At 42.7% G+C, this 23,622-nt stretch overlaps 1 protein-coding gene across 4 annotated transcripts in view; it reads left to right on the top strand.

Moving 5' to 3' along the window:
- Positions 1 to 19,430: 19,430 nt before the first annotated feature.
- FOCAD (focadhesin) overlaps positions 19,431 to 23,622 on the top strand; it is a 110,942-nt gene continuing 106,750 nt past the window's right edge. For 2 of the 4 annotated variants that reach the window (XR_011736651.1, XM_071802588.1), the window contains exon 1: positions 19,431 to 19,534. The gene's annotated coding sequence lies outside the window, so the exon portion shown is untranslated. Of the gene's footprint in view, positions 19,550 to 23,622 lie in introns of all 4 variants that reach the window. The other 2 variants (XM_065860805.2, XM_065860802.2) reach the window with 2 other exon arrangements.

Raw genomic sequence — 23,622 nt, 5'->3', positions numbered from 1 at the left:
GCGAAAAGATCTTCGAGAGCAAGGGCTGCATGTTTAGAAAACAATGTGGTTTATAACTCACCACCAACCACCTCAAAGAGGCGTAGTAATAACAAAAGATAAATGCAAAATTGAGTTTTGGCTATATACAATATTACAGTATAGAAGGTTAAAAAAATGTTTAAAGGTCTCTAGGGACACATAAGAAAACCTGTTCAGAGTGAAAAGTCTTGTTGAGAGACCTGCAAGGGAGTACTTAGGGTTTTTATTTCTGTACAGTGCTGTAGCCCCTAGAGGAAATACACAGGATAAGACAAAGAAACACAGTCAAATTCTGTACTCAGTTTAGGCCTGTGTGATGACCAAGGTTGGAGAACCTGTTCTGGATTTCCACAACCATAGGCAGGACAGAGTCTGATCATGCATGCACAGGAGCTATTAAGGAGTAACTTCACTGAAATCAGTGCTCTTGGTTCTTGGCCTGATGGGAGATCTACCCGCTGGAAATCAATCACAGAATGTAAAGCAATTATGTGACTGTCCTCACTCTGCATCTGGTTCTTGTGCTAGCCATTGTATTAGTTATTTACATTGACCATCATGCAAGATAAGAGTTTATGAATAAGATGACCAGTATGTCTTGGTCATAGACCTGTCTTATACTAAGGCTTGATTACAGGAGTATCTATAAGGCTGAGTACACTACCTTCACACTTCTTGTTGCAAGAACCATGAGCCGGACAAACCTTCCTTATTCCCAGTATCACTAGAAAATTAATGAAAAGCTGGAATGGCTTAGCATTACCATGGTGAAAAAAATCATGGGGAAAAGCAGAATTCTTCATCAGTGACAATTACTCACATAACCATAGGATTTTAGTAATCTTCAACTTTAATTAACTCATGATTACACCCTCACTGTGACTCATTAAGTAGTTTTAGCCTGACTTTATGGACGGGCAACTGAAACAAAAAGAGATTAAATGACTGGAACAAAACCAACAAAACAAGGCATGAAGTGGGGCAAGCAGTTGAACCCAGTGAGGAAAAAGCTTGGCTCTGAAAAAAAAGTGCAAAACCCAAATAAATAGGAAAAAAAAAAGTGTAAACAAAGGTAGTATGGGAGAACAGAAAGACTGAAATTCAGAGCTTGCTCAAAAAATAATAAGAAATTCTTTGATAAATATGGAATTCGAAAGAACATTGCAAAGTTTGAGGAATATATTACGTATGTATTTGTAGATGGCTGGGCTTAGGGAATAGATAGGTGTATTTCAGAAGTCTAAACAGAAATCATATGAATGAGAAATAGCTACTTTTACACATGAGAAAGTTATAAAGCAAGACTGCTCAACATATGGATGTTTGGGAACCAGCTAGTATTACAGCATGGAAAGGAAGCTAGGGGTAATTTTTCATGAAGGCACAGAGGGGAGCAAAGCAGAATTAATATGGGTGGAAAAGCTTTGCCAGCTTCTGGAGCAGGACAGTGAAGCTGCAGCCTGTATGTTCTAACTCGCCATGCAGATTTCAGAAGGCTTTGCATATATGTTCTGTGTGGTCCACTGAATTCAATAGGTTTTAATAGCAGAGCAGCTGCAGTCCATTTACACTACTTCTAATGGTAGGCATCCCTCAATGCACAATGAATTTCCTATCAGAATACTTTCCAACACCATATGACATTAATTCCAGATACTTTTCCATACATTTACAATATCAAATAAACTTCCAAGCTCTCCAAAAGCTAGAAATGCAAAAAACATGGTGCGCTGATCTACTGCAATATCCACTTTCGCAATACTCTGCTGCCTCTCTTTTACCCACTTCCCATTTATCTATTTTCCCATACAGCAAATTTCTAACTGAATAAAACTATCAATTTCATCTGCTTCATATAGCAAGTATATAAAAATATACGTGTGTGAGAGACATATATACTATATTTAAAAAGATTAAGAGCGCAAAAATTTCCCAGTGCATCATTTATCTGTGTTCTGCACTTGTACCCCCATCTCAAGGAAATCCTTCAGAGACTAGGGTAAAAAGGGGCACCACTTCCTACATAGATTGATGCCAGGAGGCCTGTAAGTCTTTTGGGAGAGTACCTGAATCATAAAGAATTTGCTTTCAGCGTTCAGGTCTTGAGGCAAAGGGGTTGAAATTTATTTGTTCCAAAAGCCACTCTTCAGCAGGAATTTCACAGACACTTTGTAGGGCCAACAAACTATGGGAAGTTTAGGTCAATGAAGTGTTTAAACTGCTATAATTGATCTTATTGCAAACACTGGAAATTGCTTCAATACAAGTGATTGCATTAATAATGAAATAAAAATCTCAAGGGTTCCAGAATGCAGTGTCAAATGGAACCAAAGGAAATTTAACTCCAGTGACACCAGGAAACATAAGCCATCGGAAACACAGATCTAAAAGATCCCTGAGGAAAGTAACTGGTGGTAAAAATAATATCAGATGGAAAGACGGCAAAAAGAAAAAAATAAAATTACCAAGCAAAAGACAGAAATGCAAAAGCACCTTAAGCAGTAAGAAAAAATAGTTTGTTTTACTGAACATTTTTTCAACAGTGAGTTCACTCATGTCATTAGTCCTCCCTCATACTGCTAGTCCCTTTCACATTGCCTATGTGAGAAGAAGTATAGATACTTGCAGAACTTGCCAAAAAAGGCTCAAACCAACTTTGAGTTTTAATTTTGCATTGATGGTCCAGGTGTAATCCAATGGACTTCAATGAGAACATTAAAATTAAAGCCTTGTCTTGCAAACACACATGGGGTAAATCTAAACAAACAAGTAGTCTTATTAACCTGAATGGTAATGATTGGAATGCTTTTCTGGTTTAAATTACTCCTAAGCAGTCTTCTCACAGGTTTATGACATTAACTAATGTCCTTTTAGATAGAGTCTAACAGGCTTGTGTTTCTGACCAAAAAATAAAAATAATAATAAAAAACAAACAAACAAACCCAAAAATCAGCAATAAAGTCCTAAATAGAAAGTCTGTCAGCAAGGATTAGTTAGCTGGAAGGACTAAGGAGACCTTAATCACTGCCATTGATCCATGTTTCCCTGCGCCCCATGAGAATCACCCACATTCTCGTCTTCACTATGGTTTCTTGACTCTGACTTCACAGAAGAAGAAAACTGGTGGCACAGCACCCAAGAAGTCTGCATTAAAGATCTGTGTCACTTTCCTGCCTTTGGTATAAGACCTGAGCCAGGGGCTTATCCTCATCATAGAAACTCCAAGTATTGTTCTTTACCCATATTGGAAGCTACCCATAAAACTAATCCAGCTAACAAAACTTTTCAAACACACAGCAACAAAAGCCATTCTTTACATGTTTTGTAAAATCAACTTTTTTCCCCCTAATACTCAAATATCACTTAACCCTTGGCCACAGAAACCAATTAGATTGTGCTTCTCTTGGAAAACAATCACAGATCATGATTCCAATAATGGAAATGCATACTCTGTCATGGTTGAAACGGACAAACAACGTAGACTAAGTTCTTAAGTACAAACAACAATCTCCATTTATTGCCACAGTGCATTTTTATACAGTTTTACCAATTCATGTGTTTCTTCACTATTTGTTACAAGTTACAGCAGTAACATCTCACTTCGCAATACTCTGCTGCCTCTCTTTTACCCATTCCCCATTTATCTATTTTCCCATACAGCAAATTTCTAACTGATAAAAACTATCAATTTCATCTGCTTCAAATGGCAAGTACATAAAAATATATGTGTGTGGGAGACATATATACTATATATGCTATCATCAATGTTACTCTTCTTCTCCCTTCTCTCTCACAGGTACATCCCTTCTTCCCCACGGGTACACCTTAACATCTCCAGATACTCCTTTACTCCCATCTTTCTCATGGGTAAACCGTAATCTCTTCAAGGCTGATCTCTGTTCCCATACCTTCTGTCAAGGAATGCACGGACCCACCGTAGTTTCCCACAATTCCCCCTTTTTGTATTTGTGCTAAAAAAATTGCCTTCATTGTCCACTGCAGGGCCCTTTGCAGCAGAGAAATCATGTATGGCAACATTAGTAACACAAACACAACAATCATCAGAACAATCAGTCCCGTTTTCACTACTAATAACAGCTACCCTGATTTAGCATGGTTTTGGGTCATACTTGCAAAGTGTTTCATCACAGGATGAATTTGGTCTGCATCATTTAGATATAAGTGATTCCTCATATACAATACTTTTGACCGTTGGTTTTGTGCTGTTTCCCCTACTTCTCCCGCTTTTTGTTTTTTTTAAAAAAAATTTAGAATCAGATACGTTTGTTGGACCTTGACGACATACTCAGAATCACAAATCAAATTTAGAGGTTCCTCCTTAAAAAGCTCTAAGTAATGTAAAGCTGTGCCAGGTTCTGCTAATTGGGTTGAACCTTCAATAATTTTTACAGAATTATGCCAATCTTTATCTTCACGCCAGGCCACTACAGCTTTATGAGACTTCCCAGAACCATCAACAAAAACTGTGCAAGCATGTAGGATCAGACCAGATACAAGTGTGGTCTGTGACCTGATGTTAAAGGCTTGCAGGTTCTGCATCGATTTACATTTATGCATGGCAAAAGCTGTGCTGTTAAGAAAATCGGCTAGTGCAATTTACAAGGACGTAGATTGCAAACAAAAAATCAAAATTAAATTTCACAAATGGTACCTATATGCCAAAAGGATCATGGCTATTAAGACTTAAATTCATTCCCTGCATTTCTTGATCAGCATAACAATCAGTATATCAGTCTGTTAACATTCTCATCATACTGTCCCACAATAGCCACAGGTTGATTCTATGTTGTAGCTATAAACAGACAAATCTGCAAGTCCAATCGAATGCAGTTAGCTTGTAAGGTTGTCATAAATTTATTCATCGAAGTCTCTAACTCCATTTTTGGTTGTCATATTTATACCGGATTGAAGTCCTGTTTCAGTTCTATCAGAGTAGTGTTTGCTCTATCAGAACATTGGCTGTCAAGACTAGTGGAAATATAACATTCAGAATTTCCTTGGAGATTTCTCACTTGCAGCAAGTAGATCTGTACCATCCAAGCAGCTTCTTGTGGGACATGCAACTAAACAGAATTCTCAGAAAACACTATTTGAGCTTACAATTTACTTAACAATTCTTGACCCAAGAGAGGTATAGGGCTTTCTGGCAAATACAAGAATTCATATCGTAAAACTTTGTTCCAAATTTGGCATTCCATGGATCTCAAAAAACAGCCTTCCTTTCATTCTCTCCCATGACCTCAAAAACTAGCACAGTGAATTTACTAAGAAGTCTTTTACAACTAGTTACCACAGAATAAGTCTATTAAAATTTTGTTTGTTTGTTTAATTTCCCAGCTTCATTAGAACTGTGGATCCACTGGCGATGCCTTTGAATTTCACCCTCAGACTCCTTCATGCAGTATTACAGTTCTCTAGTAGTGACATTGCTGTGGGGGAGGTGGGGGGGAATAAAACCTCTGTCTCACCCCCATCTGGGATGGCAAGATGCCCAGCCCAGCATGAAAACAAATTAGTTCAAACTCCACATCAAACCAACCTGGCTCCACTTCACACCCAAATCAAGTACCAGTCTGACCCAGAGAAGCACTGAGCACTCTGACCTCCCCAAAGCTGACCAGTGTGAAAAGACTGACTTCAGCAAGGAGGTAAGATGATGAGCTCTCTCCCCAGATGTGCCAAAGCCTAGGAAACAAGACAGAAGCAAAAAGAAACAACATCAACAACCCCTGATTCAAAGCGGAGAAACAACGCAGTGCCACAACAAGGGTGGATGACAACACTTCAGGACAAAAAAGACAGAGCAGGGGCAATAAAGCCCCTCTTTCTCCACTTAGCAGCAGGCAAACAGGTTTTTCCATTATTTTTTTTTCTTTCTTTCTCTTCTTGCTGCAATTGAGACATAACCAAGGCCACGCAGGTGACATAATCGCTGGTGCTGAGGAGGAATTGGCCCTGGCAGACTCCTTAATTAAAATGAGCTAAATTTATCTTGCAGCTGGACACAGCTTTATATTCAAGCTGTACAGCACAAGCCTGGGATATTTTTTGCTTTTTTGTTTTCCCATTTCATTCCAACTATAATACACTTTACATGCAATTTCAATTAGCTCAGCAATAGCTACATTCCTTAGCTCCATTTACCTTTTACAATTTACAGATGTCAAAATATCAGCATATTAAACATCAATCCATTATTCCATTTTCCTTGATCCAAATCAGTTCATATTCTAGCAGCTTTTAAATACAACCTCGTACAATACCAAGTTCACATCCATCATAGCATTTAGCGTTTTGTTTGTTTGTTTGTTTTTTAAAGTGAATCAAAGTTTAAGAAGTTAAACTCTCTTCTGGTCTCAAAATTATTAGATAACAATAAGAGCAAATTAACTTACAGTACCATACTTCATCCCATTTTTTCCAAAGTTCTGCAGAACAACATTAATTGCAATACAGCACTAAAACCCAGAATTCCACTTCTAAGCCACATTTGAGCACAATATTGTTTCAAATTTTCTTTTATCAGAATATTTCCCCAAAAGTTACTCTAATATGTAAGGATGCATCCTAAGAGGGAGCAAGGTGGTATTTTAGCAGCGGAACTGTTTCCCATTTTGTAATTATCTCCCCAAACAAAATTATTTTGTTACCAAATATACATATATATATATATCTGCAAACTAAAATACTGAGCTCAGATACGAAAACCAATGTCAAGTTCAAATATGCAGATGGATCACAGTTACACTTATTCAAGACAGTATTTTGATTTTTGCATTGCACCTTTGAACCGCTCACTGCTCAGCCAGGTGGAGGCACCACTGGGTCTCCCTGACAAAACAGGTCAGCGCGTGCTGGAGCCCCATTGGCACCTGCCCCCCTGCTGCCCTGGCAAGCTGGACTGGGCAAGGCTTTTATCAGTGTCTCATCTGGGGTGCTACAACTGTTATCCCCAAAACAGGATTCTTTATCCAGTGTGCATACAGAAGAGCCAAGTTTAGTACACCGAGATCAGACACTGCCTACCACAGAGTTGCACAAGTCTGAATGCTGGAATAAATCTAGCATGCTAGAAAGAAAAGTAACAGCCACTACACACAAAATTTTACCATCACATTCACACAGTAAAGAATAAAATTACTCATGATCTTCTGTATTATTACAAAACACACATTTTGAGTCCACGGATTCTCATTATTTAACAGTCTGCAAACTCACTGTACCACACAACAGTCAAAAGACCTACTAAAATTGCAACATGCTTAAATAGATACCCACAAAGAAAACAGGCTAGCAAGGAAGACATCTATGATTGCTGTGTTATACTTAAAGATACTTCAAGGTTCTGTTCTCCGGCCAGTTTTCCCAATCATCTAATTTATACAGTAACCACCACTGATTTAAATATTTCACAAGATACTCTGTCCTCATATTTTCGAATGCTTTCCTATGTTCTAAAACACCTCCCAATACCAATTTCTTAGGAACACAACTGAAAACAGTCATTCCAAACACCATCTTGTAAGCAAAAACCATGAGAAGAAGGAGGGAAGTAGGGGAAGCACAGGGCTGCTTGCAGCATGACTGGGAAAAGTGGGGAGGAGGTTTACAGCACACTCACACGATCCATACCACAAAAAAGCCTCTAACAACCAGTAAAATATTTAGCTCACATTCCTGACAAGCTGCTTGATTTTCAGAGACGCAATACACAGAAGCACGTAATATGTACTGTAAAACTCGCAGGTAACATGTCGATAGCAGACATTAGTATTCTCTACTGCTAATTTCAACACTTAGTGCTCCCTTAGCTTCTGAGTTTTCAACCTACTTATTGATGGTCTCTGGAAGATGGTAAATAAATTGCATGTAATTCTTATTAGGACCCTGATTAATAGCTGTAAATGATTCGGCTGCTTTGTTGGTTTCAGGCACCTTTATCATAGCTTGATATGCAAGGTCTGGGGACTGCCTCAGGATTTCAGAAACTAATCGTGCCTGTAATTGTGGTGTGTCAATTAGTGTCTCTTCCAAGAGTTGGGGGATACCCGACCCTTTCAACGAATTCCCATCATTCCGCCCTAAATTATCTATAGCTGTTACATTGCATAGGTCTAATTTTGCTTGAGTCTTTCATGGTTTTTATCTGATCTTGGGGCAACACGTACACATACTCCTTTTCCTTTTAACTTTTCAAGAAAATGCTGCAGATCATCATCTTCATCCGAGTCATCAGATAAGGCAGACTTGAACGGTGCTGAAGAACCATTAGTAACAGAGGGGTTCAGAACAGTGCACATTTTGGTTTTTTGTTTTTGTTTTCTCCAAATCTAGTCCAGGGAAGCCACCCCACCCCCCAACCCCCCCACCCCGCTGTCTCTGCCTGTTCCTATTTATCTTTTAATCCTCTCAAAGTCCCTAGCAACAAGTGCCATGTTGTTAATAGTTCAGTTGTTTCTTTGGATCTTTCAGTAGTGCTTTGCCCCATAGTAACATCCTTCATAAAGTCAGTTCCAGAAGGCTAATACCCTGCTTCTTCAGAAGCAATTCCATGTAGATAATATAACATCCTCTTCTTTAGATAAGTTCCCCCCCATCCCGCCATTCCTGGTAACTCACCAACTCTTGGCGTGTTGTCTTTTCAAGGATCCAGATATTTGGCAGCTCCCCCCTGCTGCTCTATCAGCTGTACCGGGCTCTATCTCCACAGCTCGTCTTCAGCCGTCATAGCTTCACGGCTGTCTCTTCTTCATGCAGGATCACACTGAGGTCACCATATGTCGTGGCTGAGATGGGCAAACGACATAGACCGAGTTCTTAAGTACAAACAACAGTCTCCATTTATTGCCACAAGTGCATTTTTATACAGTTTTACCAATTCATGTGTTTCTTCACTATTGGTTACAAGTTACAGCACTAACATATCATTGGCTAATTTTGCTATCATTACTCTTCTATTCCCTTCTTTCTCACGAGTACACCTTAACATCTCCAGATACTCCTTTACTCCCATCTTTCTCAGGGATAGGCCTTCATGTCTTCAAGGGTGATCTCTGTTCCCACAGCTTCTGTCAGGGAATGCAGGGACCCAAAGTAGTTTCCCACAATACTCTGGCAAACAAAATACAGTCTTCCTCTCTGACATACCTACACAGTTGCAATTGGCAGAATTGTACAGGCATATTGCTCTGAGATGAGCTATCCAAGAACTGAAGATTATCAGGCGACTACTAGTCATTCAGGCAAGTGGGTCATGAAGACAGTAATTTTAATCTCATGTAGCCTGAAATGTGCTAAAGTTGAATATTCTTTTTTGTAAATAGAGACTTCTATGTTTTGAAAGCGGAGCTGAGGTACAAAATACTCTAAATCACATTCTCAATTGCATTCCTTGAATCCTCCTCAAGTTTTTCTGTGCTGCATTCTGTAAATGAAAGTAGAATGCAGTTTGTTGCTTTGAACTCACTCATCCCAAGTCTCGTGGCTTGCTTTGCTGCACCTTGTAATTTTTATCTTGGATGCAGAATCTAGATCATTACTGATTAAGGTGGTGCCATAATATGAAATGTAATTTCAAAATAACAGTTTTGGGGGACTTCATGAACTGATAAGTATATAAAAATAGACAGTGAGATGACCTCAGGGACTTGCAGAAATATATTCAAAACACTTGACAGTTTAAAGCTGTAGTATGTTTTTGGAAGTCACTTATCAACTTTGAATTTCACACCTGGATTATGATGTTCAAATAAAGACTTTTCACAATTACTAATCATCTCAGAGAAAAATTAGTATCTGGAAGACATGTCATCTTGTTACTTTGGGATTTTAACTTTATGTTTGAGTAAGTATACATATGAAACATCTATTTACTTCAAAGTAGAATTCTTGCTTTCTAGAAAGATATTAAATATTGTTTCTAAAAATCTGATCCAATAAGTCATCTCTGAGGCTGTAACTGAGGTTATCTGAATCACTCTTGAAGACATTAGGCAGTACTGACCTTAGTGCGAGCCTCTAGTGTACACCGCTAGTAGTTACTGGTCTCCAGCTAGGCATTGTGCTGCAGATCACCAGCCTTCAAGCCTGGCAGTGCACTGCAATGGCTAGCAGTTTCTTACACATTCGTATATGCACAGGGTGTTCATATCTATAAATTAAAACTATGTTAATGGAATACAGTCTAGGTAATACTAAGTGGAGTTGGAAATCATGTGTGTATTTTGGAACATTTTGAATATCCTTTCAACCTCAAAATCCTTATTGTCAGTTGGAATCACTCAGTCAGTGCTCTCCTTTTGTGAAAATGTACTAGGAACTCTCAGTATAGTTGCAAGTCTGCCCACTCCATCTTAGCCACACGCCCATTGGAGCAAAGACAATTTTTTGGTGTTGAATGTGAATTTCAGAGAAATTTATTTTGCTTATACATATTAAGTCCTGATTAAAAATACACACATTTCTTCACCCTCTCCACACCTAAATATCCCAAAACAACTGAACACAACTGAAAACAGTCATTCCCGACACCATCTTGTAAGCAAAAAACAAAAATACTGCTAATCATAGCGGGATAGAGCCTCAAGAGGTCATCCAATACAACCCTCTGCACACAGACAGGATCAAACTTATGTGGAACTGACCCAGGACTCTGACCTTCACTTTATCTTGCTTCAGTTTCATTGTGAAGCTATGGACAAATCTTTTTATTGCCTTTCTTTGAATTCCCTACTTGTGAATGAGATAAAAATATTGGAATTAGTATCTGAACAGTGCTCTGAAATATAGCATTAAATATTACTTCCCCATCTTAGTTATGAACTATAACCATGCTTTTGATCTCACATATTGGAGAGATTCAATATAAACAGAATATAACACATGGGAAGAGTCCACCTATTTTCTGTCAGATCATAGATAACAGTTCTCATGACACAATACACAAATACATTTCTAAGATTACAGAGGAAGATACAGATTTTCCACATACTTCAGGAGTACCTTTATTTACAGTAGCTGAAAATCAGTTTGACAGCTTTATGCAATCATTAATGAGCAAGTTTGAGCAACTACTTAAAGACATTTATTGAAATTAACAGCAGAATTACCTATGCAAGTTTCGTTCAAAAAGCAATTCAGTATTAGGACATTTGAAATATGGCCTACAAGGTGACAAATACATTGCATTGGGACCAAACTCTTCACAGATGCAACTGTGTGCTTCTGAAGCCAATAAGAGCTTTACAGACAGGAAAAACAGAAGCAAATGAGAGTTCTTCAAGAACAGAGGACCTTAAGATGCAGAAAGGAAATATTCACAGTGAACTTACACAGCATTAAAAACTTCCTGGGATCCCTTTATTTTAACTACAGTCACATCTCAACAATCCAAACCTGTTTGTGCTTTTCATTTTTACGTGTTTAAAACCAAAATCAGACTACCAAATCAGCTAAGATATTATATAAACAACAAGAAATTGCTCAGACAGATAAACGACTTAATAATGCCCAGGCACACTCAAATCTAAGGGCAAATTACAAGAATAAAGGAGTAGACATCCACGTAGAACAAGCCCCTCCCCAGGGGTTAGACTGTTTGCAAGCCCCACTATGGGGTCCAATTGGTGGGAACAAGCTGTGTGAGAAAAGGTCTCAGTAGAGGCCTCACCACTATGCTCAGGAGCTGCATTTAAGCCCAGTCCTCACCCAGGGCCTTCCTGAGCTGGAGTGCAGCCAGGCCTATGCCTGGCCTTGCTAGTCCAGAACCTGATCCACAGGCTCAACTTCCTGGCTGGGTCGTATGTAAAGCCTTCTTTCAACTGATTTAGCTGTTCCCTCTGAATCACAAAATACCCTCAGCTCCATCCATGTAACAGTGCTTAGGATCTCAGGGTCAGGTTCTAGGGGGTTTTAATTTTTTTCTGTTGCTGTAAACCTAGTCACAGACACACTTCTGGTCTTCTAGCAAACAGAAACTATTTAATGTTGGATATCTGAATATCCATTTCAGTTTGCCTGTAAGAATTCCAAAAGGGTTTTATCTGATTGTTTAATTGATTGTCTTTAAATCAGTCTATGCAAAATAGAAGCTTTTTTTCTTCTGTTGTTAACTAAAGCAGCTGCAACTGTGGGAGACCCTTAACTGCAATAAGAAGTGTGTGGGTCTGCATGCAGCACGTGACACAGAACTGTGTTGTACAGAACATCTCAGCATCTAGTAAGTGCAGACAGGGTGCAGTGGCACAACAGGATGGGTGAATGCATGACTCAGCCGCTAGACACTCCACAACTGGGGAAGGCTGGGCAACTCAAGGTAAACAAGCTACTGCCTCCCATCACTTCCCATCTGGCCACTTGTGTCCATGAGCCAAAATGTCAAATAAAACAAATCTGAAGCTATTTTACTCTGCATGCAAAGTATCTGCAGTTGGAGGCCAGTTTCCCTATCTTGTCATTCTGTCTGGATGTACAACCCTGGAACTCTCTGCTCAACGTTTAGCGCTTCATGATCCATGTAAAATAATCATTATCTTAACATAGGACACAGCTACTTAACTACTGTTACTGAAATCTACACAGAAATGTACTCGGTCTGAATTTTGCCCCAGATTTGCTTCAATAATGGTCTGAAGTCCACCAGCAAGAAGTACTCTGCTGGCTCTAGCTCTACTAGACCAGTCAAGCCCTTTGGCAGTGCAGCAGCACCTTACATCCACCCTTAACAAAACCAGAAGGAAGACAGTACCTCATCCAGGAATGCAGGAGACACATTTGGAAATGTAGCAAGCTCAACATAAAATGTGCCAGTGGTCCTAAGCAGCCTCCATTTGTAGTTCATCCAGTTATTTTGTTTCAGCTACAAAAATTGATCTTTAATATAGTAAATACTGGCAAAACTCTGTATTAGTAGTTCAGTTGTAGATGGTAATTTTCAGTCAGCTCTCAAGTAAGATTAAATAATGAGTGGACAGATGAAAAGAAGTGCTGGTAAGCATGAAGGGGGACTTCAAAATGAAGAAATACCACTTCTTTGCCCACAAGACTGTGAAACATGCTCCTACACATAACTACCTGGAGGTTTTATTAGATTTTGTTGAAGAAACTAACCGAAAGGAATGCATGAAATGTCATTTGGCATTCACTTTGTAGACATATCCAAACCAAAAATAAAAATCATGAATGAATGTATTTTGCTTCATAATGGTTAAACCAAGAGAGGAAAATCGGGTAAAATAACAAAGAATAAAAGGCGCTTTTCTTTTAAAAACAAAAAAGACATATTTAGAGTTTCATACCTCAGCATCTTGGAGCTCTCTGCCACTCACTACAATCAGCGGGAAACTGAAATGCTCCAACAGTGATAGCAATGAGTCTTTGCCAGGGATATGTCTAAACTTTCTACATTACCCTTCAGCAGAGCAAGTGCTGTACGGTCACATGCAGCCTGGCCATTCTGTGGGCCTTGCTGACACTAATGCAAAGGACGTTTTTATCTTTGAACTGCTGCAGGATAAGGTTCAGTAAAGCATTTCAAGCCTTATCTTGTGAGTTGCAGCGCACACCCTGGCTAGTGTTAAGCAACCTCAGCTCCCATTAATTTCAACAGGCTTTGAGAATACAAATTAGGGAGGTTTTGCTCAATTCCACTCTCATGCGAATTTCTATTGAAGTCCATTGAATCTCTGTATGGAGCGATGGCCCTCCACCCTGAGTACTGTTTGCAGTAAAAGGAGTTGCATCTAAAAATTTAATGCATTTTAAATAAGCCTTAATCTTAGTACTAAAGGTTAAAGACATAGATGACTAGGCCTCTTTGATAAACCTATATTTTATTATCAGGCCTAAGAGATTTTAAATAAATAAAATTTAATAGTGGCAGGCTTTGCTGCTATTTATTTCTGCAATATATTCGAAACATTGACTTTCCTTATTCCTTTCTTTCATTTTTAAAGCTTGAACTGCTTTCTGGCTTTGGTAAAACTCCACATAAGAAATGAAACGTGCAAATTAGGCTATTATCAGTGCTGTTGCTGTATGATTTTCATTTGGATAATGAACTTTACTGGGAGACCTCATAGCACATTACAAAAGCTGCCAAGAGAACCTTGTGACACTTTTTGGAGAGCACTAGAGGCGCATCACCCCTCATGGAATGACAGTTCTCTGATAAAACAATTCCAAATGTCCTGGAAAAATGTGACTGGATCCAAGGACTCCTGTCTAGTTTCTCTCCTGGAAAAGAATTCACAGGCCAGTGAACAGGGCCATTTTAATGGATTTTCTGACCTTTGCAAAAACTCTTGTCACACAAACTGGAGGGTGGTAAAGCCTATTTGGCAACCCAATCCAGGCTAACTGAATTCTACTTTTATTGTTTTCTGTACAAGAGGCAGGCCACATCAAGACCAGCAGGAAATTATGTGGGAGACACCTCTCACAGGTGTCAAATTTCTTTTGAATTTGACTAGTGAAAGCAGATTTTGCAGCATAATCTGCAGCTGGTATGAACTGCTTTGAATAAAACTCGTTTATTATTTTGGCATTGATGCTGCTTTTGTAACTCCCAAGGATTTCTTCTACTTTAGTGGAAGAGCTTGGAAGCTGGGGACATCGCTTTGGGGAACTACAGTTTCACACTCAGGCTCTAGAAGACCTGCAAGTTGAAAGGCAATCAAAAACAATATCTGTGAATTTAAGCATGTCCATTAAGAGGTATCTAATGTGTTTTACCTGCTTCCAAGATCTGGGTATAAAAAAAAAAAAAGAATAATAATAAAAGGTATGAAAACATATCGAGACCACAGGACAGTAAATGGTTTCGTACAGATGAAATAGTTGCCTTTGGTCTCAAGTCAGGACTGAGTCTCTGGACTTTGTGAGAGCGTTTGAGTTACGTACACCTAATGTCCTTCTACATCAATGTCCTTAGATGACCTGCATGGAAGTCAGGTTTTTGAAACGGTGCTGGGAATTAGGCACCTGAGTCAGTTAATCCAGAGAATGGATGTGATATCCCTGATATCCCAATGTCAAGCATGAAGCCACTCTGGTGAAATGCTTCTCAAAGTAAGGTGTTCCACAGTATAAGCAGGATCGCAACTGTCAGCATCAGAATATTTCAAAGTCTATATGCTTCTTTCCCCTCAAGAGATCTCATTGCCATTTTCAACTAATGGAAAACCTTTTGGCTAATGCTCATTTGGGCAACAGCAGACTTAGCACTGTACTCAGAGACTAGGGGTCTCCTCTCTTGGGTGTGACATGGAGCTGACACTTGGCTAGAGAAGATTCCTTGGTTAACTACTACTGAAACACACTTCATGTGCCTAGGCAAGCTCTGCAACATGACAGCTTCACAAAGAAAAACCTGTTTGGCTAAAAGGCTATGTGGCAAGAGACAAAAATAGTCTCTGTCAAGGTGGAGGAAAAAAGAGAAAAAGAACAGGAAGGAAGCATGCCAAATGCATGCACACTCTCCACATCCACCTACTGCCACCACTGTGGTGGCAGTTGCTTCTGCCTCACTGTCTGCCCCAGCAGCGTGTGAGGCAGGGACCTGACAAGCTGTATTGGGAGTCCTGTGGAAGATTGTATGCCAGGAGTCAGGGAACTTGAACAGACCACGTCTGTTCTATTTGGGCTTACATTTTGGGCCAGAGAAGCCCATATGTTACGAAGGTAATCTCTAATATTTAGTATCTTTGAGAAAGGTAATGTGTATGTGGATCAAGCGTTGGAATGTACTGATCCTGACCAGGAGACCACTGTACATTGAGAAGTCAGAGACCCACATCACAGCTTCCCTGAGCAGGTGCAGGACTCCGCTCTGCTGCGTGTCCAGCATGGCCTTCAGGCCTGTGTTATGCTGGACGGGTCTAATGGCAAAGGGGTGTTGTAACTGAGGAGCCTGCAGGCAGCCCCCACTCGCTACCGGCAATTACACTACTTGTGTGGCCTCGTCATAGTATAGTAGCTCAACCAACCAGAAAGGAAGAACTTCTTTCTACATACGGGATCTGTGTGGTGTGCTATAGGAAATGGGTCTCTCTAGCTTGGAGAAGAGGAGACTGAGGGGTGACCTCATTAATGTTTATAAATATGTAAAGGGTGAGTGTCATGAGGATGGAGCTGGGCATTTCTCAGTGACAACCAGTGATAGGACAAGGGGCAATGGGTACAAACTGGAACACAGGAGGTTCTACTTAAATATGAGAAGAAACTTCTTCACAATAAGTGTAACAGAACACTGGAACAGGCTGCCCAGGGAGTTTGTGGAGTCTCCTACTCTGTACACATTCAAAACCCGCCTGGACACATTCCTGTGTAACCTCATCTGGGTGTTCCTGCTCTGGCAGGGGGACTGGACTGGATGAGCTTTTGAGGTCACTTCCAATCTCTAACATTCTGTGATTCTGTGAAAATCCATCTGGAGTCCATTTAATGCTGCATGAATGCAGCACTGCCTGAAGGGACACAAGATTTATCTGCTATCTACGTTTCTTTTTCTGTTCTACTAACCATTTCATTACGGCATTTGCTGCCCAGCATTTCTCACTGAGATCCAGGCCCTGCACCACTTCTCTCTGCCACCTCGCCCCGCACTTCCTGGTACAGAAGGTGGGCACCCCACTCTCACCCTTCACTACCAGGAAAATGCTCAGCCGTGCAACTCTTCCAAGACAAACTTACTGTGATGGGGGAAACCCATACTAAAATGCCCACAGCAAATGCCCTGTCTTCCCCTAATCTGGTCAGCATGTAAGTCCACTAAAACTCTTCTTTTTCTGTTTCCAAGTAAAACTAGCAATGGTCAAAATTATTACTTGGTTTACTGCACAGACTCTTGCCTCTCCATTCAGCTTTTATTTCTCTAGCCTGAGTGAACAATAAATTATAAAGAGTTCCTAACTATTCAAATATACAGCCGTCTTATTTATAAGACATCAGAAAATATTATTAAACAGAGTTAAGATTCAGTGATTTCATAGAGCAATTCAGCAGGTTTTGGGTCTAGTTGTTACTTAGGTTACTGACAGAACAGGGTACCAAGCAGCATAGATCAGGTCCAAGCCACTTCACACAGCAGTGTGTATCCTACTGTGTCTCAAGAACTAAATGGAGAATATGAAGCCCAAAGTATCCTACAGCATGGCAATAACAAACCAACCAATAGTGAGATGTTTTTAGACAAAGCAAAAAGGATGGAACGGGAAGAGGAGACTGAACACTGTGTTTCGATTTGTGTCGTTGCCTACGGTCACCTAGACATAGATTGAAATGCATCAGTGTGAAAGTCCTCCAGGTCCTTTTAGCTGATCTTGGGGATACTGCAGCTCTAGCAGCAAGTGGGCTTGTGAGCCCATCTTGGGCTCATTGTGATGACCCCATAGCCACATCACAAATACTTGTTCATGCTGTTTGCAAAAAGTTACTGTGAAGAAGTCATATGGAGAAAACAGTGTACGTGATCTGTGGAATCTTACTGGTCTTCACTTTGCAATGGCTTAACAAGACCTAACAATAGTCACTCTGGTACAAAAGATCAACACCTCCTTCCTCATGAAGTAGTTCATAGTCCTACTGTGGTGAGACCTTGGTTTGTCAAGGCTTCTAAAGACTGACACTTAAGAAAACCATGTGTCTTTTTCTGGCCAACTACTTTCCTGTTTTGTTTTGCTATCATCTAATTTCGAAACATTCAGGACTTTTTTTTTTTTTTTAATGCTTTTTATGAATGCTTACATTTAAAAAGTAAAAACCCTAGAAGCTGACAGGATGTTACTTGGGAATATATATATTTGTTCCGTGAATAACACATCATTTGGTATTGTTAACAGCAGGAACTTTTTTTGCTCTTTGAATAATCAACTTAGGAGAAGCAGTAGCTTTTAGCAAGTCAACTTACATTAAATATCCTCAGCATGTACACATGTAGGCAGCTCAAGATAATATAATTCTGTTCTCTGAGTCACTTTCAGGATGCTTCTGGCTCTTGAAGTGACAGTGTGTGCTTTACCACCAATTCAGTAGAAGAAGGAGCAGAACCCTTTGAACGCTGTAAACTGTGGCTTTAGTTCGTGAATCTGAAAGCATGTATTAAGATACTAAGCAATTCCCTAAGTGCTCAAATCAACTCACAGTATACACCTTTGAGTTACATTACAGGTTAACGTAGCCCTTTTCAAACAATTTCCTTTCAAAATATTTGTGACTTTTTCTGGAGATATTTTTAGTGAGACCTGTTCCGATGTTATACATGTCTTATACAAGCTGCCTGTTGCTTCTGTGTTCAGGTACAGAAGTGCTGTTTTGTGTTAAGATAACAATCTTAATTGAGAATACGATCTCTTAGCCATTGCTGTGTGGAGCTTTCAAGCTGTTGGTAACACATTAGAGCTGATCTTAAACTGTTCTTCTGAACTTTGAGAAAGCTGCACAACGTGCAGCACAGTGCATCTTTCGTTTTTCATGCCCAGAGTCTTCCTGATGTGCCTTCAGCTTGCTGATCACTGCTTGTCAAAATATTCAGAAAACTGAGGAAACTGAGGAGAATGAGGAGACACTCCGCAGTAATTTAGAAGCTGATAAAGATTCAGGTTTTTCATGTTTGTGGAATATATAACTAATTAGCATACTCGCTTCAACATGATATGTTGCTTCTGTTCAAGTCTTCAGATTTAAGCCGGCATTTCAGTTTGGATGTAAGGAAGTATCCACACTTGGAAAGCACTAGAAGACTAGCTCATGCCCTGCATCGGGCACAAAAGCCTGGGCCCAAAGCACCGGTGAGCCCTGCACCGCGGGAGAGCCGGCAGCCTCGGCGGCAGCCGCGGGGAGCCATGGGGCGCTCACACAGCGCATCGCGGAGCAGCAGCACCCCGCTGCCTCAGGCCCGTCTTGCTATGACGGCACCGTTTAAAAAACCCGCCGGATTTATGTGATCGCGGACAGCGCCGGGCAGTGACATCGCCGGACAGCGACAAGCGCTAGGCAGCGACATCGCCGGGTAGCGACAGCCCCGGGCAGTGGCAGCCCCGGGCAGCGACATCGCCGGGTAGCGACAGCCCCGGGCAGTGGCAGCCCCGGGCAGCGACAGTCCCGGGCAGCGACAGCCCCGGGCAGAGACAGCCCCGGGCAGAGACAGCCCCGGGCAGAGACAGCCGGGGCAGTGACAGTCCGGGCAGAGACAGCGCTGGGCAGTGGCAGTCCCGGGCTGTGATAGCCCGGGCAGTGGCAGCCCCGGGCAGTGGCGGCCCCGGGCAGTGGCAGTCCCGGGCAGTGGCGGCCCCGGGCAGTGGCGGCCCCGGGCAGTGACGGCCCCGGGCAGTGACAGCACCGCTAACCCCGCAGCCGCCCGGAAGCCCGTGCGCATGCGCTATTCGCCATCCGCTGCGCAGGCTCCTTGGCCCATGGGGCTGGCTGAGGCTGGGGAGGGTGGACGTGTGCGTTTGCTACCGGAGAGCGCCCGGCACACTCGGGGAGGCGAGGCGAGGCGAGGCGAGGTGAGGTGAGGTGAGATGAGATGAGATGAGATGAGATGAGATGAGATGAGGGGCGCGGAGCGGCGTGAGGCGGCGGTGCTGGCCGCGCTGGTGGGCCGGGGAGCCGCTAGCGCCGAGGCGGAGTGCGCAGGGCCGCGGGGCGGGCGCTGGGCTCTCACCGCGCCGGGGTGGGCGCGGGAAGCGAGCGGCGGCTGGGTGGTGGCGGGACCGCCCCGGCCTCGGGACCGCACCTCGGGGGCTGCCCGCGTCTGGCCCTGCTGGGCCGGGGCGCGCCGTGCGCGCAGCGGGGCGGGCGGCCCAGGGCGGCGGGGGCTCAGCACGGCGACAGGCCGGCAGCCACACTGCAACGGCTGTTGCCGTTACTCAGTTGTAAGGCTTTTGGTTTAGTTTAATTTAAATCTGGTTGTTTGGAGGAGCTGTGAAGTGCTGCACATGTGACACACAAGCGGCGGGAGAGTTTGCAGGTATTCTCACTCTGCTGCTTTGGTAGGAACACTGGTTTGAGTCAAGAGTCCTTTAAAACGAGCAAAAGACCATAAATGTAGGAAGTGTCATCTCAGTGCTCTCAGCGAACATTTTCTGTTATTTAACTTAGCTTGCCGTGTTGTAATTACTTCTGGTAAACTGGTATGGACTAGATCTATGATTCTGTGTGATCTGAAGGTGTAAAGCTACAACAACCCCTCTCTGCTTCAGCTGTCTTAGCTTGTCTTTCTTAACATTAGGATGCTGTACTGGCACTGGGTTTGTGTGGCAAGGTTTTGGTAGTGTGGGTTCAATCGGGGTGGCTTCTGTGAGAAGATACCAGAAGCTTCCCCCATGTTGGATGGAGCCAGTGCCAGCTGGCTCCAGGATGAACCTGCCCACCAGTCAAGGTTGAGCCCATCAATGATGATGGTAGCCTCTCTCAGATAATGTATTTAAGAAACAGCAGAAACTGCAACACACCAGCAGCTGGGTGACAGGAATATGTGAGCCAAACAGTCGTGCTGGCACCAAGGTAAGTGGAGAGGGAGGGGACGAGGTGCTCCAGGCACCAGAGGAGAGATTCCCCTGCAGCCCATGGCGCAGCCCATGGTGAGGCCAGCTGTCCTCTGCGGGCCATAAAGGACCCCACACCAGAGCAGGTCGATGTGCCCAAAGGAGTCTGTGACCCTGTGGAGAGCCCATGCTGGAACAGGCTCCTGGCAGGACCTGTGGAGGACCCACACTGGAGCAGTCGGTTCCTGAAGGACTCTTCCCTGTAGAAAGTACCCAGACTGGAGCAGTTTGTGAAGAACTTTGGCCCATGGGAAAGACTCATGTTGGAAAAGTTCATGAAGGACTGTTGCCCATGGGAGGGACCCAATGTTAGAACAGGGGAAGAGTGTGACTACAACTCTTGTTCCCTGTCCCCCTGCTCCACTTGAGGGAAAGAGGTAGCCAAGTTGAGACTGAGTAGAGTTAACCCCAGGAGGAAGATAGAGGTGGGGGGAAGGTGTTTTTAGATTTGTTCTTATTTCTTATTATCCTACTCTGACCTGATTGGTAATAAATTAAATTAATTTCCCTGTTTGTTTTGCCCGTGATGGTAACTGGTGAGTGATCTCCCTGTCCTTATCTTGACCCATGAGTCTTTTGTTATATTTTCTCCCCTTGCCTAGTTGAGGAGGGCGAGTGATACAGCAGCTTTGGTGGGCACCTGGCAGCTAACTAAAGTCAGCTCACCACAGATGCTTACCATTCACATTAATTCTACTGGAGAACACAAAATGGACCCTTGCTTATACCTTATGAGTTGTTTGCTTGTTTTTTCCTCTTGTTTGCATTATGGAGTTGTTTGTTTAGGGTGGGGGTTGTCAGTATCACAGTATCACAGTATGTTTGGGATTGGAAGGGACCTTGAAAGATCATCTAGTCCAATCACCCTGCTGGAGCAAGAACGTCTAGGTGAGGTCGCACAGGAATGTGTCCAGGTGGGCTTTGAATGTCTCCAGAGTAGGAGACTCCACAACCTCCCTGGGCAGCCTGTTCCAGTGCTCTGTCACCCTCACTGAGAAGAAGTTTTTTCTCAAATTTAAGTGGAACCTCTTGTGTTCCAGCTTGATCCCATTACCCTTTGTCCTGTCATTGTTTGCCACTGAGAAGAGCCTGGCTCCATCCTCGTGGCACTCACCCTTTATATATTTATAAACATTAATAAGGTCACCCCTGAGTGTCCTCTTCTCCAAACTAAAGAGCCCCAGCTCCCTCAGCCTTTCTTCATAAGGGAGGTGCTCCACTCCCTTAATCATCTTTGTTGCCCTACGCTGGACCCTCTCCAGCAGCTCCCTCTCCTTCTTGAACTGAGGGACCCAGAACTGGACACAATATTCCAGATGGGGTCTCACCAGGGTGGAGTAGAGGGGAAGGAGGACCTCTCTCGATCTACTGACCACCCCCCTTGTAATACACCCCAGGATGCCATTGGCCTTCCTGGCCACAAGGGCACAGTGGTGGCTCATGGTCATCCTGTTGTCTACCAGGACCCCCGGGTCCCTTTCCCCTACACTCCTCTCTAATATGTAATTTCCCAACCTATACTGGAACCTGGGGTTGTTCCTGCCCAGATGCAGGACTCTACACTTTCCCTTGTTAAATTTCATCAGGTTATTCCCCCGCCCAACTCTCCAGCCTGTCCAGGTCCTACTGGATGGCAGCACAGCCTTCTGGTGTGTCAGCCACTCCTCCCAGCTTAGTGTCATCAGCAAACTTGCTGATAGTACACTCAATTCCCTCGTCCAAATCGTTAATGAATGTATTGAATAATATTGGCCCCAGTACTGACCCCTGAGGCACTCCACTAGATACTGGCCTCCAACTGGACTCTGCACCATTGACCACCACTCTCTGGCTTCTCTCTTTAAGCCAGTTTGCAACCCACCTCACTACTCTGTTGTCTAGACCACACCTCCTCAATTTAGCTGTGAGGATGCTGTGAGAGACTGTGTCAAAGGCTTTACTGAAGTCAAGGTAGATCACATCCACTGCTCTACCATCATCCATCCACCTTGTTACATTCTCATAAAAGGCTATGAGGTTGGTCAAGCATGACTTACCCTTGGTAAAGCCATGCTGACTGCCCCTAATGACCCTCTTATCCCTGATATGCCTTGAGATGACACCAAGGATAAGCTGTTCCATTACTTTCCCAGGGACAGAGGTGAGGCTGACCGGTCTATAATTACCCGGGTCCTCCTTCTTGCCCTTTTTGAAGACCGGAGTGACATTTGCTTTCCTCCAATCCTCGGGCACCTCTCCCGTTTCCCAAGACTTGGCAAAAATGATGGAGAGCGGTCCAGCAATGACTTCAGCCAGCTCCCTCAGCACCTGTGGACGCATCCCATCTGGACCCATGGATTTATGGACGTCCAGACTATTTAATTGCTCCCTAATCCAGTCCTCATTGACTAAAGCAAACTCCTCCATTGACCTGGCTTCATCCGGGGTCTCAGGGGTACAGGGCTCCCCAGGACAGCCTCCAGCAGAGTAGACAAAGAAGACATTCAGCAATTCTACCTTCTCTGTGTCTTCCACCACCAGGGCACCCACCTCATTCATCAGTGGGCCTACACTGCCTCTGGTATTAGTTTTATCTGCTATGTATTTGAAAAAGTTCTTTTTGCTGTCCTTGACCCCTCTCACCAGCTGTAATTCTAAGGAGGGCTTGGCTATCCTAGCTGCCTTCCTACAGTATGGTTGATGGCGTAGAGTACCTCTTCAGCAATGATAATAGGAAAAATACAGTTAAGGATAAACAAATAAACAAAGGTGTCAGGAGAAGTGAGATGTAATTTGTTACAGCTTAACAAGGTAGCCTGCTGATGCAATATATGGGGTAAGTTTGGGGATGTTTAGTAGCCAGTGTATGCTTGCTGAGACTGGCTATTTTGGCGGTGATCTTTGCAATGTGTTAGGAGAGAACTACAGTAAGAATCTGCAGGATAATTATTCCCTTTCATAATATTCCTGTATTATATTTTTATTTCTGGAGTCAGGGAAATGGAAAAGAACTGCTCCTGTGGAGCTTGTTTTGGATATGGATGGATTAGTTTCATGG

The sequence above is a fragment of the Patagioenas fasciata genome, chromosome Z (genome assembly GCF_037038585.1).
Source record: "Patagioenas fasciata isolate bPatFas1 chromosome Z, bPatFas1.hap1, whole genome shotgun sequence".
Lineage (NCBI taxonomy): Eukaryota > Metazoa > Chordata > Aves > Columbiformes > Columbidae > Patagioenas > Patagioenas fasciata.
This window is presented reverse-complemented; position numbering and strand designations above follow the sequence as displayed.